This window comes from Aythya ferina (assembly GCF_964211825.1).
Source record: "Aythya ferina genome assembly, chromosome: W".
In the NCBI taxonomy this organism is placed as follows: domain Eukaryota; kingdom Metazoa; phylum Chordata; class Aves; order Anseriformes; family Anatidae; genus Aythya; species Aythya ferina.
In genome coordinates, this window is record NC_140313.1 from 15,004,890 (window position 1) to 15,011,262 (window position 6,373).

General features: G+C 38.4%; 1 long non-coding RNA gene across 1 annotated transcript in view; it reads right to left on the reverse strand.

Moving 5' to 3' along the window:
* The window catches only part of LOC311426383, a 33,920-nt gene extending 28,097 nt beyond the window's left edge, over positions 1-5,823 (reverse strand). Inside the window, exon 1 of the long non-coding RNA XR_014686691.1 lies at positions 5,495-5,823. This is a non-coding gene — a long non-coding RNA (uncharacterized lncRNA). The remainder of the gene's footprint in view (positions 1-5,494) is intronic.
* Positions 5,824-6,373: the final 550 nt, after the last annotated feature.

Sequence of the window (6,373 nt, forward strand, 5' to 3'; positions counted from 1 at the left end):
TGTTCCATAGAGATATTTTATTGTACACTTTCAAGAACAGTATATCAGACTCCATATTTTGGACCATAAATTAACAATCTTAAAAAAAAAACAGATCATGACACTTCATTTTACTTTTTAATATCTAAACACATCCAGAAGATCTTCAAGTTGACTACAATGTTTTTGTTAGACTGGGTTCTTCTATATTTGTTAATCATTTTCAATCAAAAAAATCTGCAGGCCAAATTAGATATCTACAATTACCTACACAGGATCAGTGCTTTCAATGAAGTTTTTCACAAATCCACTGGAGAGGGGCTAAGAAATAGCACATAGAAGTAAACAATATGGCTTTTCTCCAAAGAGTTGTTGTATAGTAACAAAATTAATGACATCTATAGGAAATAGTAAGTCTGGCTTATGGATATGTTTAAAGAGCAAAAGCCGTATTACAATAGAGTACATTTGGCAATTGCCCAGCTGTCTATTGCCAAATTAAATACATAACACCTGAGCACTGCCTTTCCTTCAACAATAGGATAAGTTCTTATCTTTCCCAGATAATTATTCAGATGAAATCTGTGTTCAGATACCTCTACCTTTCCTTCAAATTAGATGGAGGGCAGTATCACAAACTATTTCCTTAGGAACACAAAAATAAAAAGATGTCACAAAAGTTATCAAAAAGGCTAAGATTAACTAGTCTATAAAATACCTAGTTTGTACACCTCAAAACATTTCATACTACTGTCATAGTACCTCTCAAAAAGAGGTAATAAAAATGAAGACTGCTCTGAAAGCAAAAAGTCAAGGGGGGTGACAAAATTCTTCCTAAGAAATCATTCATGAAGACAAACAGTTTTGCATCTGGTATTTTGTTTCTTCAGAATTCATAAGCTTGCAATGTCCTTTCTAAAGCAAAACCAGACCTTTTCTTGCCTACATTAGGTTAATGGGTTTATAAGACAAACCATCATCTCTTGCCTCAACACTGTACTTTTAGGATTTAGCCTTGTAAAAAAAAAAAAAAAAAAAAAATGCAGTGGCAACTAATGGATTCCAGAATCAAGCAATTATTTCCATCAACTAATTCATGCAAAAAAATACACAAACTAATAAGCACAGTCTTTGCTACTTTAAATTACTTTAAAGGACAGATCACTGCAACGTTAAAAGCTACCCTACTGACCATGGCCTCAAAAGTGATGGAAAATAGCCTAGAATCATGATATCAACACAGCTACAGTTAAAGATATCTAGATACATTATGAAGTAAAAACACTTATTGAATTGTACTTAAAAATTACTGGTTATCTGAACTACATTGTACTGTCATGAATTTGTCAGATCTCGTTTCCACTGATATTGTATAGACTCACTTTAGAATAAATCTTGTGGTTAAAAATTAATGAGAACAAAGTAAATGACATCTTGTTATCTGTTGTCCTTCTGTTATGTTGAAGCATCTTGTTATTTGAAAACATCCCGTTATCTGTTAACCATCAGTCAGGCTGAGACTTGAGATAACTTGAGTCAACTGTCTTATGTCTTGTTAACTGAGACATCCTGTTATCTGCCGACCCTCAGTTAGGCCAAAAGCCAACTCAGCATTTCTACAGCTTGGAAAACAACTGATTAAGCAAAAGGTGAAAAGTGCATCATGAGGAAGTCCTACGGCCTTCCTCCCAAAGACCACTGCCCACATCCCAAAGACCCTGGCCCACAATTCTTGGAAGGCTTTGCGCAAGCGCAAGGACTGATAAGCTAATTAGCATATGAAGTGAGAGTAGGCGGGTTAGGTAATGAATATGTATAGGCGCTAATAGAATATTCATTGTTTCACTGTATAAATATGAGATAGCTTGTCACTTCGAACATGCACGATAGGCGGAAAGATCCCCCGTGCATCCAGCACTGCAATAAAGAATATACCACTTAAGGAAATTTCGGCTTGGATCTTTAAATCACCACTGAGGCAAATTCTTTTTCTGTGTTGCCCAAGGAAATACTAGAGACAGGAGGTACTTCAGCAAATAGCAGTTACAAAATACTCTAACTTGAGTTGTACCATAAGTAACCTTTTATTAGGTATTATAAGATAATCCCTTGAATGTAATTGAAGTAAACGAAATTTCTGCAGACAAACAGGTTTGTTTATGTAAAACAGGACAGAGCCTCAAGTTTGATGAGACAGCTTGGCTGAAGACAGATTTTTCACATAAAGAAATTCAACCAGAACCAGGCCCTACTGATATAAAACCTGCACCTGGGCCAGGGCAATTACAAGCACAAATACAGGCTGGGCAGAGAATGGATTGAAAGTAGTCCTGAAGAAAAAAAAAAACTGGGGGTATTGGTGGATGAGAAGCTCAACATGAGCCTGCAACGTGCACTTGCAGCCCAGAAAGCCAATTGTAACCTGGGCTACATCAAAAGAAGGGTAGCCAGCAGGTCTAGGGAGTTGATTCTCCCTCTCTACTCTGCTCTCATAAGACCCCACCCGGTGTACCATGTTCAGCTCTGGGGCCCCCAGCACAAGAAGGACATGGAAATATTAGAATGAGTTCAGAGGAGGGCCACGAGGACAATCAGGGGCTGGAGAGAACTGGGGTTGTTCAGCCTGGAGAAGAGAAGGCTCCAGGGAAACCTTAGAGCAGCCTCCCAGTACCTAAAGGAGGGCCTATAGGAAAGCTGGGGAAGGACTGGACTCTGTCAGTGAGTGGAGTGATAGGGCAAGGAGTAATGGTTTTAAAGTAAAAGAGGATAGATTTAGATTAGATATAAGAATGAAATTCTTTACTCAGAGTGGTGAGACACTGGAACAGGCTGCCCAGAGAAGTTGTGATGCCTGATCCCTGGAAGCGTTCACAGCCAGGTTGGATGAGGCTTTGAGCAACCTGGTCTAGTGGGAGGTGTCCCTGCCCATGACAAGGGGGTTGGAATTAGATGATCTTTAAGGTCCCTTCTGACCCAAGCCATTCTTTCTAAGACTCTATAAACCAGCACTCCTCTCTCCCCTCTTCTGGAGGATCTCTCTCATCTGTGAGGCTAGCATGCTTCTACCATACAAGTTGTGCAAGTTGAATGCTCCCTTTAGTCTTTTCCACTCTAATTCTTTCTCCCTCACACCTCAGCATCAAACTTTAAGTAATTGATGCAAGTATGTAGATCAGGCTTTGACAAATACACACATGCTTATTCTTTCCTAAAGAACTGTTTTACATGTACATGATAAAGATCTATCTGAAGTGAAAAAGATAATGCCATCTACACTTCAAAAAATGTTTATGGTAAATTTAACATGGTAAAGGGTTATGGCACCAACAGAGGTGTTTAAATCAGCTTTCAGGTTGCTGTTGAGAAAGTGAGAAAAATAGATCCTGAACTGCTAAATAAACATTCTTTCTAGTCATTTACAGTTGACTAAAGAAGTCTTCCTCAGAATAGATTTTAAACATCAATTGTGTGTATGTTCAGATGAAGCCAGTAAAGTTCACCCTCCAAAATAAAACAGGAGATTAACAAAAGAGTAACTGTAGGGTATCCCTGCAGTTCAGTTGGATATACTTCAGATACAACTGATGTGCAATGCTTCCCAACGTTGCCACATCCAAACTATCTCAAGTGAACTGTGAAATGTTAAATCATGTGGAGGTGAAGCATCTAACAAGGAAAAGAACGGTGAATAGGAAACAATTCAGCAACAGGGAACTGAATTGAGGAGCTCAATCAAGACTGAAATTGAGCGTCAGCAAATACAGAAAACAGAATTGTAATATGTAGATTAACAGACAACACTATCAGCAATAGGCGGTGGGAAGCAAAACAGGTCAGAAACATAAATTGCAAAAACAAAAGACGACGTTGATAAAACAGAAGATTTAAAGACTGATATTTAGTTTAACTCCTTTTCTAGAAACAAAATGAACAAGATATTTAAAGGATGTTATCTTCCACCACTGTCTGAATACAAAAAATCCCTTTCAAAATCTAGCATTTTGTCTTCCACTTTCACAGACTTGTGTCTGTTTGTTTAAAAAAAAAAAAAAAAAAAACAGAAGATCTAGAAAACTTTTTTTTTCTTAATACAATGTTACTTTATAGTTAGGTCAAAATTTCAGTCTTAGTTGAGAAAAGGTTTACTTCAAGAAGACCAATAATAGGATAAAAATACCTGTTTTGTGCCAGTTTGTAAGAGGCAACTAATAAAATGGAATTGAACATTAGAGAGATAAACTAGAGCAAATCTAAGGAAAGCAATTATACAGGAAACACCCATGGGATTTATGTTAAGAATCAATGAAAAACACTGGCTAAGGGTCTGTGAAGGATTAGATACCCACACAGTACTAATGTTTTTCTTCTTTTAAGTTAATTTACAAATAGGTTAAAAGCCACAACAGTTCTGTTACTATGTAGAAAAGCAATGACACCTTCATTAGTTAACAGAAAGACACTATAATAGGTACATTTGTTGTAAGAAGGGATTGTCTTCCTAAAACAACATAAGCTAGGGTTAATCAACTATAAGACTGTTTAAGAACATCTACTGAGAGAATACAACCTGATACAGGAACTAAATGACAACAAGAAACCATGCATACCAACTAGCAAGTTTGGACCACCTTAATTAAGAAAACATATGCACATAGATGGTTATTATTCCTATAGAGCTTTTCATTAAAGCCTTCTTTTGCTCTTCAGGAACAAATGTTTCTAAGAAAATAAGACAAAGACACAGCATTGGGTGCTCTAAATACACGTAATTCTTCTGATTTTACTGAAAACTTAGTGGTTTCTATACTATCAGATTAAATTCTACAAGTAGTATGAACTAGAGAATTCAAGAAGGTTTGAATCAGTTCATGAAAGATAACACAGTCAAGTATTCCATTTAGAACAAGTATGTTTATAAATAATGTGAAAATATCAATGAGAACAGAAAGTTGGGGACTCAGAAGCACGATTAGAGTTAAATTCTAAAGCTTGCAACCCAACAGATTAGTTTACAGAAACGACAGCTAATTACAGTGAAGAATTTCATATAGCACCCATTAGCCTCTCAACCTCCACTATTAACCACTAATCACACCTTCAAGCCAATTTTAAATGATCTCTAATCCCTCTGCTGTGTTACCCACTGGCCTTCCCTATCAATACACAAAATATTCTGGAACATTACAAGCACCACAGCATCTCAGATCACAACTTCCAATAAAACAGATAAATTCCCTTCATAATAAACAACCACAGAACAATGTGCATCATTTTCGGAAAAAGTGGAAGTTATACTTATTCCCATATTATAAAATGGGTGAGAAGAAAGGTAGAGGACATGAAAGAATTCGAGCTGTCTTCCACCCCCACCCCCCCAATAGCAGAGCCCAAAGGAGCAACCCCTGCACAGATGCTGCAAGGAAAGAGAAGATAAAGGTTAGAGTAAAAGGAAAGAAGAAAAAAGGGAGAAAAAGACAAACCGTTATGCAAATGCGTGCATAACAGCTACATTCACCTGAACTGCGGAAGGTTGTTCTTGCTGGTAGCGGCTGTTCTTGTAGGTGACGATTAGGAAGGAAATGGAAAACAGCAGAAGAGCAGCTGTTGTTGATGAGTAATAGTCACCAAGGCTACAGTGACTATGGCGCTTGATTCACAAGGCAACAGTTGCTATAACTCACAAAAGAGAGAGAGAGCAAGCGAGAGAGGAGGAAGCAGTGACCCAGCGTAAGCTACCCGGAAGAGGCAGAGCCTTTCTTATGACGGACAGCTTCTAGGACCGGAGGGGAGGGGGTGCGGTTTCCTTAACGGGGAAGGAAAATAAGGTTGGCAGGGACGTACTAATTCCTCCGCCTCCCTAAAGGCATAAGATGGCACTTTCTATTCCCAACAAATGAAATAGCAGTACTATGACAATGGACAATCCCTGGATGTAAGTCACACTACATTAGAGAGGCTAGGGAAGAAAGATGATGGCTGGTGGCAGTGGCTGATTGTTCAAAAGGATAGCAACCGCCAAGCTGAAACCCGAGTGGGAGGGAGGAGAGAAAGGGGGTGTGGTCATATCTACATATCTATCTCCCGAGTGGATCACTCTTACTGACATCCTGATGTCACATCCGATTAGCAACCAAGAGAAAGTTTTTTTGCTTGTTTGTGTTTTTGTTTGCTTGTTTGTTTTTGTGCAGGGATCTCTGTTCAGGGGATTACTTTGCTTTTCCACCATTCTTGTTTCCTGCCACTCAGAAGCAATTGCAGAGTAAGCAGGAACTTGTTTTGTGCTCACTGTTTGTCACCTTTCTACTAATTTTTCCATCAGAAAATGGCAGGGAAGAGCTGCTGATAGATGGGGTATTTGTGGCCAGCAGGGAGGTGATTCTCCCCCTTCTCCCCC